Source organism: Pinus tabuliformis, chromosome 3_2 (genome assembly GCF_031772625.1).
Source record: "Pinus tabuliformis cultivar Carrire ecotype Pingquan chromosome 3_2, CPIR1, whole genome shotgun sequence".
Classification (NCBI taxonomy): domain Eukaryota; kingdom Viridiplantae; phylum Streptophyta; class Pinopsida; order Pinales; family Pinaceae; genus Pinus; species Pinus tabuliformis.
The window spans coordinates 1,235,708,708-1,235,722,159 of NC_142302.1; the positions used below are offsets into that span (position 1 = coordinate 1,235,708,708).

The 13,452-nt window shown below is 38.7% G+C and overlaps 1 protein-coding gene across 13 annotated transcripts in view; it reads left to right on the forward strand.

Moving 5' to 3' along the window:
* Nucleotides 1-13,452, forward strand: part of LOC149185213 (ARM repeat superfamily protein) — a 378,063-nt gene that overhangs the window by 174,094 nt on the left and 190,517 nt on the right. The gene's annotated exons all lie outside the window — the stretch shown is intronic.

Here is a 13,452-nt window from a genome sequence, read left to right on the forward strand (position 1 = left end):
TGAGTCGAGATCTAATATCAATTGTTGAAATTAGGGATTTCACTTGAGAATAGGGTTTGATCTTTTTAATAGGATGTTCGAGCCAAAGGAGAGATACAATTGATTGGCATGAGTGGGGATTCAATGGAGTGTAGTATTTGGTAGCGAGAGCGAGAAAAGGCTAGATCAGACCAGCTAGAGTGAGATCAGGGCAAGCGAGATCAAGAAAGAGCTCGAGTTATCTTGGATTGAGTAGGCCGAGTTTCTTAGTGCAAGTAGGCCAAGCTTTCCTTATGCACAAAAGTTGTTTTGTTGGGCCACACGCGTGGGTTGAACAAGGGCCGAGTGAGAGAGAAGGCCGAGATATTTTGTTGTGTATTTTCCGGAGCAAATTCTTGTAACACTGCTGTAAAAAAATATTTCTCCTAAAGCTGAATAAGAAGCCTAATGTTCGCTGGTTTTCCCCACACTGGGTTTCTGGGGTATATTTGTGTCATTCCATGTCGAATGTGATTGGTTTCGAGTAATTTTTCTTCTGTCGTTTATTTGGTTAAAAACCCAGGGTATTCATTGTTACAAATCAGATTAGAAAGCATTGTTTATTTCAGATTGGTTATTTTTGAGAAAGTAGTTTAAAGAAGTTAACATGGCATTAGAGCCCTAAGATCTGAATACGAAGCCAAGGATATTTGACACAGTTTTTAGGATAAAAAAATCAGATTTCAGTTTTCAATCTCCTCAAGGGTTTTATTCTACGATGTCAACCAATGTTAGATATGAGGACAGGCTTGAGGGTTCTTCAAACTACTTGCAGTGGAAGGTTTGAATCACCTCTGTTCTCAAGGAGAATAGGTTGTGGGCCTATGCAAGTACAAAAGTGGTTCCACTAGCAAATGATTCCATTGCCATAGATCTGCATGAGATTAGAGAGGCCAAGGCGCAAATGATTATTCTTGATGGGGTCAAAGATCATCGCATACCCCATATGTTAGAGAAGGATACTGCGAAGAAGATGTTGGATGCACTCACGAAGCTATATTAGAGCGACTGTCAGAGTCGAAAGATGATGCTCAAGGACAAGTTGCATGTCGTAAGCATGTCCAAGGGCGAGAGCATGACATCTTACTTGTCCAAGATGACACAGGTCAGGGACAAATCCATTGATGTTGGAGAGATGATCGCTGAGGAGGAACTGGTGCTTATAGCCTTGAATGGATTTTCGAAGCTTTGGAAGGTCTTTGTCAAGTGTGTTATGGGCTAGGATCACTTAACCGACTTGGTGAGGCTTTGGGATGATTTCCTCCAAAGGGAGATCTGAGAAGGTGGTCAGTAGGGAGATTAAAAGAAGAGGTTCGAAGATGAGGGGCACCTTGTTGTGACAAGCAAGGGTAAGCAGAAGGCCAAGAAAGGGCCAAGCGAGGGGTCCTCTACCAAGAATGGGAAGAAGGGGGTTCCAAGCAAAGGTTAAATGATTTGCATGCCATCAGTTAGGTCACTACGCCAACAAGTGCCCTAATAAGAACAAGGGCAAGAAGAAGAAGCAGGTTGCTGCTACTGCAAAGGTGGACGAGTTAGCAACATGAATCGAGAATGAGTTTTCGCTTATTCGTGTCTGTCGAGCTTAGTTGCCACCAGTGTGTGGTACATTGATAGTGGGGATTCTTGGCACATGACGAGAGTCAAAAGTGTGTTTCACTAGTCGGAAGGAGGAGTTGGATTTCTACATAGAGCTTGGAGACAATGCCAAGTACCATCCAACTAGTATTTCCATAATCAAGTTTCAAAGGGAGTCCGATAAACCCTTGTTGGTGGATGACGTGTTGTATGCTCCAAGTATGTCAAAGAACTTGATCTTAGTTGCTACCTTGGAGGAGGGAGTCAACCTTCCTGCAGAGCTAAGTATTCTTGATTATCACTAATGCTACTGTCTTTATATTTTGTCTCCTTATTCTTTCATAGGAGTTGGATTTCTACATAGAGCTTGAAGACAATGCCAAGTACCATCTAACTAGTATTTCCACAATCAAGTTTCAAAGGGAGTTCGATAAACCCTTGTTGGTGGATGATGTGTTGTATGCTCCAAGTATGTCAAAGAACTTGATCTTAGTTGCTACCTTGGAGGAGGGAGTCAACCTTCCTGCAGAGATAAGTATTCTTGATTATTACTAATGCTACTGTCTTTATATTTTGTCTCCTTATTCTTTCATAAGTCTTCGAACCAAGGTTACAGGTCAAGACAAGTTTGACTATGCAGATAAAAGGCTGTGAAGGAAGGAGCAGTTTGATGTATGCATCAAAGAAGACTATGGAAAAAGTTTACTAACCATAGATGGAAAGAGGAAGCTATAAAGACCCTGCTAAATACAATATTGAAGCTTGCTGATTGGTTTGCTATTGATTAATGATTGAAAGCTGAAAAGCATAAAGCAAAACTTTGTTGCAATATGAGATAGACCATGCAAAGGTATGTTGACCTCAGAGGGACCAAGTAGCAAAATCTGACATGAAGAACCTCACACCCCGATATTGATGATTTATTTGAGATATGTTTTGGCTCCCTGGAAAGACATTGCAGAAGTATATGCAGAGGCTGGAAAGGGAGCAGTTGAGATAATTTGTTGGATGATATTGATGTGCCTAACTACATGGTTTGATCATGGAACACATGGATTGTGTGGTTAGCACTATTGATGGCTTGGATAAGCATGAGGATAGCTTGGATAAGCATGAGGATATAGTTGATATTGGAACGTTGATATGACTCTTTGAAGAATATGTGGCAAAATTTTGTTATGAAGAATAGAAGGCATGTGCTAGCAGTTGTGAGGAAGTTTGGCTCCTTGAAAATGATAGATGAACCATTTGATGATAAAGTTGTGTGATGATTGACAAGATTTAGAAAGATCAAAGTTTGATATGTTATGGTGCTATGAGGAGCCGAAGAACCCTGTCATGAAGATAAAGTGTGAAAGAATTTGGCTTCATAAAATGTTTGGCATCCAAAGAGGTCTAAGCCCAGGTATAATGTAATGTGAGAAAGAAGCTCTGTAGCTACAACTATATCTCCACGGAAGAACAAGTAGCTGATGTATTGATGATGTATGAGACCAACTAAGGATTGTGATGATGTCACTTTGATTAAGAGGGAGTAAGAATTCTCGTCCATGTTTGATAAGGGGTAAGGATTTGCTCCCTGGTTGAGAGAGAGTGATGATGGACACTGTATTCTCCATGTGTCATGCACTAGCCCAGGACTAACAACTATATGTCTAGTGAAAGCACTGGGAGGGAGAATGGAGGATTGGATAAGCATCTGGGACTGGTACTCCTTGAGGATTGGGAATCCAAGATAGGAAGTAGTCTTGTGGAGCAACACTCTTTGAGGATTTGACAGAGTATCCAAGTTAAGAGCGGTCGAAGAGGACCGATATTTTTTGAGGATTGGGAATCCAAGATAAGAATAGTCCTGTAAGGCCATACCTGATGAACATCCGGATGGGGTATGTGCCTTGAGAGGCAGTTGTGGTGGTGTCCAAATGTATGCCTCCTAACATTGTGCTCTAATCTAGTGGAGAGTTAGAGCTTGTTAGTCAAGGCCTTGCTATTGTGTATACTGACAACGCTGGTTATGACGTTGATGCTTGAAAAAGGCTTATCAATCCGATTCTTCTCATGATAATATTTCAATCTGAGAATATCCTTGTATCGGTTGTAGAATTATGAATACCTACCTAGTTAAGAAGGAGTCTTGGAAAATGTAATTAGGTTCAGTCTTCATAATTATTTATGCCATTGTACATTTTATGTAAAATAAAAAAAGAAGAAAAAGAAGAATTATTTGTCAAGCATGGGTTTAATGCTCAAGTCAACTTATTATTTTATCGAAGCATGTTCTTCATGGTCATTATTATTTGTATTGGTCAAAGTCAAAGGCTTATTTATAGCCTAGAAAAAGATTTTTCAAATATGTATTTTGGGTCAAAATGGCCTCTAGATGCCAAGTCGACCTTGCCCCAAAAGTCATGTCTATTCGAAGCCCTTTGAACGGAGTAAATAGAGAGACATTTGAGCTCATTTGAACACAATATCCACACAAATTTCCTTGTGAAGGGAGATTTTAAATTTAAGAGATGCACATTTTAAGTTCTCTTGAAAGGTTCCAGGAAAACAATTTTACATATCATAGAGGAGCAAGTTTCCAAGATAAATTCAACAATTTGTATCATGTTACATGTAGAAACCCCTACTACACTAACACAACATGAAAAATATAGAAAATATGCAGTAAACTTACAATATTTTCCACAAAAATCACTTCATCATCCCAAGAAACCATCTCCAAGCAAAATAGCATTTCCAGGAGAAATTCACATGACAAAAGATCACATTTCGACCCAATAGAGACAAGAAGAATAATGCACATTCTGAAAGAAAGTAGAGTGTGATGAGTGATTGATGATGATAAAATGAAATAAGGCCTCCTTTATTTATATTATGTCTAACTTCCCTTATTTCCACAATTTTTATGTAATGACCAAAAGTCGTATACACAACGAAAATCTTTAAAATACTTCAAAGACATAAATGTTCTTTGTAAGGCATGTAACTGTATATTGAATTGATGTAAGATGATTACAATTGAGAGTGAGAGCTTGCTTATATACCTAGGTAGGTGCCCTTTCATGAATGGTCATGTCTTTGAGACATGCCTATTCATTATTAACTAACTAACCATTAATGAATTAATTATTATTTATTTTTATTATATTTATATTTATTATTTTTATATGAATTATATTCATAAAATTGCCTACCTCTTCACAAAGCTTTGTCCTCAAAGCTTACTGATGAAAGGCTTGATCTCTTTTCCTGTTTCGAATATCTTCTTGTCTGTGAACTTTCATCTTTGTTGATACAAGACCATATGATCCTTGGAGCGATTAATAAAATTGTCGAATCAAGGATGGATATGACCATCCTAGATTAATCCTCTGTGAAATCTTTCGGTCACTAGAAATCTGCAATGAATTTTTATTATTAAATTGAATTCTACAAATTTCATTATTCTTGGGAACATAAATTTGTTGGTTTTGTTCTGATTGATATTGGTACGTAGAATGATTGGAAAGTTTGCTCTTGTGATTCAAATGTCGATAAAAAGCTCTTCTGGTTGGACTTTTCCAGATCATGTTAGTGGTAGTTTCTTGAATTCCTTCAGGTGTTGTTGTTGTTTAGTCACTGAATCATCATTTGGAAAGTTTGTCGTTTGAACTGCAATTTTTCAATATGCCTTCACTTCAGTAGGTTTATCCTTTGCTTGAGTTACGATTTTGACTGGATCAGTGTTCATTTCTTTATCTTCAACTTGGACTGAGACGATTGGAAACTTCGATACTACTTCTTGAAGTTGTTCTAACTTGTCATTTAGTGATTTCTTGTCACTTTTAATCTTTTACATTTGTGTAAGTAAGACTTGGTTATGATTCCTTAGATGTGAAAGTTCACCATTTTTTGAATTGTTGATTTTGTCTTAGTATCTTTCTCTTTATCTTTAAATTTTTTGATTTGCTCTAATAATTTTTGATTAAGGGTTTTTAGCAATATGGAAAAAGTCGAAGTCAGGATTAATTTGGCAAGGGTCCAAAAGTTGAAAAACTCGGCAAAGTTGGGAGTTTTTTGAAAAAGTCTGCAAAATTAAAAAAACACAAAATTATTCATTTTATTTTTTATTTTTTTTTAACATCTAGAGTATCCACAACATCAAATAAATGCATTTCCACATAAACATGTAAAGAAAGCTAATATATAAAATATGTACATGAAGTCTAGTGCTACATCACATATCAAAATAGTGAATCAACTCCTGAATTTTTAGTCTTGTCTGAGTCTCAACTCTCAAGAGTCAAAATATCAACAAAAATTATAGTAAATGTATATCATGAGTCATCTGAAAGTCATCAAGTAATTAGTCACTGAGATCCTCTTCCCCTTTTACGTGAATAGGGAATGGCTTTGCCTTTTCCTCTAGAGGAAGAAGGCCCTGCCCCTGGGGATACAAATGGACTCAATCGTCCTCTAGAAGCCGATGGAAGAGGTGGCCTCTGCCCTATGCTACTGTTGTTGCCCATCCTAGATGGTGTCACCTCCTCCTCATCATCCTCATCCAGCTCTGTTAGTGCCTCCTGACCCTGATGTTGCTCCTCCTCCTCTATCTCTGGCTCTCCCTCCCCTGCAACTGCTACATCCTTTAGATCTACACCTAACCAATTCGGGATCGAGTCCATGATCGGCCTCTCAGTCTCGGCTCTCCATGAAGAGGTGGTATCAATATTGTCCAAAGAGATGGCTTCCACATTAGTAGGTTTCTGAAGTTGTCTCACCCACAATCGAAGATTGTAGTAGACGTAGACCATGTCATTGAGGCGTTGGGACTCCAATCTGTATTAGGGTCATAGATTGTAAATTAGTACTTAGAAAATTTAAATATTAAAATTAATCAAATGAATTCAAAAAATTTAATTTGAAATCTTTTTACCTGTTGCGCTTTTCGCTGTGTATTTTGTCAAACACACTCCAGCTGCGCTCACAGCCAGAGGAACTGCATGTTTGGCTGAGCATTCGACTGGTATAAATGTTGTAGTTGCGACGACAAGCTGATGGCCAAAGGCTGGGATCTACCAACGTGCCTTTGATACCAATGTAACGACCAAAAGTAGTATACACAATGGAAATATTTAAAATACTTCAAAGACATAAATGTCCATTGTAAGACATGTAATTGTATATTGAATTGATGTAAGATAATTACAATTGAGAATGAGGGCTTGCTTATATACCTAGGCAGGTGCCCTTTCATGAATGGTCATGTCTCTGAGACATGCCTCTTCATTATTAACTAACTAACGATTAGTTAATTAATTATTATTTATTATTATTATATTTATATTTATTATTTTTATATGAATTATATTCATAACATTTTATAAGCCAAGCCCTAGAACAATTTTTTGCTTAAGCGTTCAACAAGAGTGAGGTCACAAGCCGACCTCGATATAGCTCAAAAACATAACAAAAATGCCAACAATAGCCCACGCATGTGGGTAATAACGACATCCACCATGTCACCATCCTTCATAAAGGTGCCTCATGCAAGTGACAAAATTGACCATGAGTGCTCCTCATTTCAAGAAAAACTAAAAGTGCATGGGCATGTCTCCTTTCAACCATGATGTCATCATAATTATGCCCTATATCACCCTTCTAGGGTTAAAAGGAGTGATGTGGCATCATCATACATATGTGTTGGGTTTCAAAGGTGATGTGCAGGCCCTTCCATCTCATCTCAATGATAAGCAACCATCATTTGGGCTCTAGAACAAGCAACATCCATCAAACAATGTCAAGGCGAGCTTATTAGGGGTGTCTTGGGTCCATTTGTGTACATCATCAAAGTCTAATGCACAATCTCATTGGCTCAACATTCAATATTTTGGGGGTACATATGGGGGTCAAGCACTATGTGGAATCATCTCACAACCTAATGCTTGTCTTTGGAGGGTCAACACTACATCAAGAAGGTTAGAATTGCTCTCATAATGTGGTACAACACCCTCTAAAGTGGTGTTGAAAAGGGCCATGCCAATTCCTTAAGGGGTCTCTGCTGTTGTGATAACACCATTTGACAAAAGCCTCTCAAGATCAAGTGAGATCTATAATCATTAGGGACAATAACCATTAAAACATCGTAGTGGACCATACCTAGTTAATGACACAAGAATCCTTCACACAAAACTCACTTTCAAATGTCTAGCTAGGTTAGAACTTGTAAACAAATTACTTATATTAGGGATGATTTGGTCAATAGACGTATCAGGTGTTTCCAACTACTAAGGGGAGTGACATTTTCTAGGTTAGCTCATTAATCCATAGGTTTATGTGGCAATGTTGGTTTGTTATAGATCTAACCCGAAAATATATGATAATACAAATAAGCCCAATAAATAACAAGATATGAATATAGATAGAAATGATTCACTTTATTGATCAAACCCTTAAGGTAGGGCAACACAATACATTCACTCCTTAAGGAAGGAGAACACTCCACAAGCCATATACCTGTTCATACAATATTCCTTGACATCTCTCAATGTGGAGTCTCTAGCCTCTATATAGGCCTCATACATACATACCATGGGTCATTACCATGGTTCCCTCAATACCATCTATCTAATACCATGGGCCCATTACATTATTATTAACTACTTGTGGTCCCTTACATGATATGGGTTAACCACTTTATTTATTACTATGGCCCATCCCATTATTACATTATTTCCTTGGGTACCTTCCTTTGTACCCCATATTATCCCCCCTAGATATATAACATTCCACCCCCCTTAACATGTTTCGTCCCCGAAACATAGGAAGAACACAAATAATAAGATCTACTCAAAAGAGTAGTCCACTGGTACCATGCACGTGCATCTAGCCATCCAAGAGAAAGGTGAACCCTCAATCTCGCTGGTGCCTCGCTCGCTTGAGATGGAAGTTGACCGTGGCAGCTCTTCTGTGTTGATGTGTAGTAGGTGGATCTTCGCTCCTCTCTATCTGTCATGCGGGGGTTGTTGTCCTTGTGGCTAATTGGTTGCCATCTTGTTGGTTGTTGTTTTGCGGGGTGATGTGGGTGATGATGTGTTGAAGTTTTAACCCATGGTGGCTTTTTCTTTAATTCACCCCTTACTGAAGCCTTACTGTTATCTGGTGCATGTTGTGGTGTCTTATCTCTTAGTATTACTTCAACCACTGAGCCCTCATCTGATGTATCAACACCTGTATCCTTTTCTGCTTCAACCTCTGTTTGTGTTTGATTGTCGATCATCAATGGCTCATCATTTGATATGTCAGCCCCTGGAACATTTTCTGCTTCAGCCTCCGTGGACTTTACCTGTTTATTGATGGAAATATCCTGTAATGTAATTTTCTTCTTTCTATACCAGAGCTTCAGGAATTTCTTCTGCACATTAATATTTATAGTACCCACGGATTCCATCCAAGGATATTCCAAAACAACATCCATGTTATCCATATTTGAAGTATAAAAATCACCATGCAACACATACTTATCCTTGAAAGCTTCAAATATTTATAAATTTGCACATCCTGTGTGTTTTCAATGTGTTTTGCTGGCACTTGTAATTTTTTTGTCAAGTTGACATTTATGAGATTTTGCTTGCAACTTGGATCTATAGACACAATGATTTTCTCCTTCTGAATCAATCCATGAACCTACAATAAGGATATACCAGTAGGAAATAACCCCACATGTTTCCCCTTATCTTGTTTTCTAGCCTGGGACCATTTTTCTAAAAGAAGTTCTTCTAGTTTTTCATGAGGAAGTTGCGCCACTGAATCGGCAACTGAGTCCCACCATTTAGCAGCTTCATCTTTTAGATTAAATAGCAGGCGACTTACCCAAAATTGTTTGTGTCGAGATTTGTGATATTCTATAAATTCTTCAATAGTAGGACCCTTATCATTCCCTGTAAAAAATTCCTTGCTAGAAGCCATGAAGGTTTGGAAAAAAATTCACTTACTTGGCAAAAATTTGAAATTGTCACAGTTTAGTCAATATTGCTCAGAATCCCTATTATGACCTATTTTTGGAAATGGAACAACCATTCTGCATCTGCCCATGTGATAGAAATCTCGATCCAGGCATTGGAATTTTAGATCTGTGCTGCAACTCTCCTTCCGTCACCAAATTTTTTGAAAAAAAGAGCTGATTTTAAATCAGCGATATCTCCCTCATTCGGACTCCGATTCGACTGATTTTTTTTTTTGAAATTGGGTATTTTTCACAAAGAATCCAGATCTGCAATTAGATTTTGCAGATCTTGCACCAGGACGTCTAGATCTGCGCCGCAAACTCGCTGCCCCGAAAAATTGTCTGCAACACCACTGATTTTTAGATCAGCGATATCTCCTTCATTTGGACTCCGATTTGGCCAATTTTTTTTTTGAAATCAGGTATTTTTTCACAAAGAATTTAGATCTGCAATTAGATTTTGCAGATTTTGCCCCAAAACGTATAGATTTGATCTGCAAACTCGCCGCCCCAGAAAGTTCCTGCAAAAAATAAAAAAAAATTCTCCACTTTTGCCTAAGAAAGTGCTCTGATACCACTTGTTATAGATTTAACCCAAAAGTATATGAGAATACAAATAAACCCAATAAATAGTAAGATATAAATAGCAAGATATGAATATAGATAGAGATGATTCACTTTATTGATCAAACCCTTAAGGTAGGGCAACACCATACATTCACTCCTTAAGGAAGGAGAACACTCCACAAGCCATATGCTTGTTCATACAATAATCCTTGACATCTCTCAATGTGGAGTCTCTAGCCTCTATATAGGCCTCATACATACAATACCATGGGTCATTACCATGGTTCCCTCAATATCATCTATCTAATGCCATGGGCCCATTACATTATTACTAACTACTTGTGGTCCCTTACATGATACGGGTTAACCACCTTATTTATTACTATGGCCCATCCCATTATTACATTATTCCCTTGGGTACCTCCTTTTGTACCCCATATTATCCCCCTAGGTATATAACACGGTTAAAAACGTCAGGGTAGTTGCCACAACCATGTGACCAGCTAATGACATTCCAACATCCTGAATGTATAAATGTAAGGAGGGAGCAATGTTAGAGGCAGGGGTTACCATTTTCCTCGGCTTGCTTTTTCCACCTCTCTAGTGCACCTTTTACTTTTAAAGTTTTGTCTTTATTTTGTGCAATTGCTTAGGAGCCTAAGCTTGCATTTGTATTTTTCCAATACACCCTTAAGATGTAACTGTGTCTCAATCATCAAAGTTGGGACTTTTAAGAGTTCTTTTCTTTGGATGAAGCATTTGATGCTCGAGGAACTGGGTGATGGCTAGGGGGGGGGGGGAAGTATAACTCATGCTAGGCTTTTGTCCATGTGCTAAATAATGTCCCAACCATATTTTACATTTTACGTTTTCTTTCATTGTGGCTTTATATGCTTTTAACATTGTTTTAGTTGCATCAACCTCTGAGGCCAAGTTTCTTGGCCTTGACTCAAGGATGTGGATGAACATTTCCAATCCCAAAGACTAACAACCACTAGCTTGAATTATGGTTATGGATAATAGGGAGAGATGGAGTGGTATGGATTACCTTGGACAAACTACATCAATCAAAACTTCCCTAGTAGTGCCCTTCCTAAACCTTAAGGCCTTAGAGAAGGTCCATTGGACTAGAGTCAAAGACTAACCTTCTAGATTCTTCCTTGATGAGTCACCTTATGAGTGTTCTTGAGACGCCCTTTCCTTGAAGTATCACCTTAGCTCCGATACCATGTTGAAGAATCTAGGGCAATTAGGTGTAGTGTGATTCTTCTTGACTTGATAACAATATGTGAAGTCTTTTACAATTTGTCTTGTTAGCTTAATCTTCTTCTTCTTATTATTAATACATGTGTGTGTACTTCATCAAATTGCTACCAAAAACATAAGAACAAGAACACAAGATGTTGGCTCTCTGCCAGGGCCAAAACCTCTCTTCTCTTGAGAGGAAAACCCTTCGGTAAATTTCTCTTATTGAAGCTTCTTATTGATCAATGCCAAACCCTAGACCCTTGACAAGAATATCCTCCAAGCACAAGTCAAGTCCTTCCTCCTTTCTGCACTTTGTTTTCCCGACACTTCGTCCTCCTTCTTCCAGCGCTTCGTTTCCCCACACTTCGTCCTCCTTCCGACAGTTCGTTCTTCTTTCAATTTTTGATAGACCTTGTTGCACTTGCTCTAGAAGAGGCACTTATTCTTGGTCTATGATGAGACTCCTTCCTTGTGATGATCCCTTCCTTCCTCTTGACCAAATGAGCTTCTTCCTTGAGGTGTAGGTACAAACTTGGTATGGCTGTCCTGCAACCCTAATTTGTCGCATGTGTGAGAGGTTTACTTGATGTTATAGGCTCTTTCTCCTTCGCTTGACGTTCCTTCTTCTTTGCTTGAGTAGGAGGCCTTGTAGGCCTAGTTTTAAGCCCAAACAATGAGAGATGTTTCACTGTGAGTTGCTTCTGTCATAACTGCAAAGACATCCCTCCTTTTCTTGCACGTGCCCTAGAACAAGCCTCTTAGGCTCGGTTATGTACCCTTCTTCTTCGCTGCACTTGGAGACCCTCTTTTCTTCACCTTTTCGTATCCCTTCTGCATCCTCTTTCTCGCTGATTTCAGAGATGAGTGCGTGTCATGTTGGAGGAGTGGACAACCTCTATATATAGAACACTGTCCCTCCTTTAGGCCGACTTGTTGACTGTGAGCCGACTTGTCTTCTTTGCTTCAGATGGGTTCTTTTTATGGTGCCTTTGCTTGAAGGAGACTTGACTTTGCTTGGAGGTGACTTCTTTGACTCTAATACATAAGTATACCTAGAGTAACACGCCCTTAAGTTCTTCAACGTAATTCTTTTGAATCTTTGACTCACCTATAGAACTTTAACATGTGCTAGACCTATTTCAATGAACAAGATACTCATTGACAAATATAATAAAAATATTATTTGTTTTCTTAAATAAATACAAATATGAAAAGTACATTTATGAAGACCGAACTTAAGTTACATTTCCTTCAACAGAGAGGACAACAGGTCGTTAGGACCTAGGTAGTATGGGTGAACAGGACGCTGTTGCAAACCTCAGTCAGGCGTGGCTATGTATAAAGGGCATGATTTGTGAGTAGACGACTTGACTATAGATGACAAAGGTGAGGGAGGCACCAAAGGGGAGGACATGGTTAAGGGAGAGGAATGGGGGTGGTGAGGTTGGGAGGTAGACGACTTGATTGTAGATGGCAAAGGTGAGGGAGGCACCAAGGGGAGGACATGGTTAAGGGAGAGGAATGAGGGTGGTGAGGTTGGGAGGTAGGCGTAGTTTGGGGAGAGGAGTGGAGTGGGTGAGTTTGGGAGCTAGTTAAAAATGTTGTTTTTAATAGGAGTTCATTAGAGAGTGATGCGAAATGGGAGGTTGAGGAGGTGAAGGAAATTGAGAAGAAAATTGAAGGAGTTGAGAAGGTCTAGGAGAAGGTATGGGAGATAGTGCTAGAGTTGAACATCACACAAGTTGAGGATATGGTGGAGGCGAGAGCTGTATGGGTGATTGTTTAGGCCTAGGTTGGATTGTGAGTTCACCATGAGCAGCGGCAAGGTGCAGATACCCTGGAAGAAAAAACGACAACTCAATCACAAGTGGCATTGACAAACATTTCACTAGAAGCAGTAATACATCAAGGGCAGAAGTCAAGCATTCAACCTAAAGAGTGATTACAAAGGAATTAGGAGTATGATGCCTAAAATAGTGACAACTTCACATGAAGATTGTTATGAATATAATTATGTAAAAGTAATAAGTATAAATAATAAATAATAAACATAA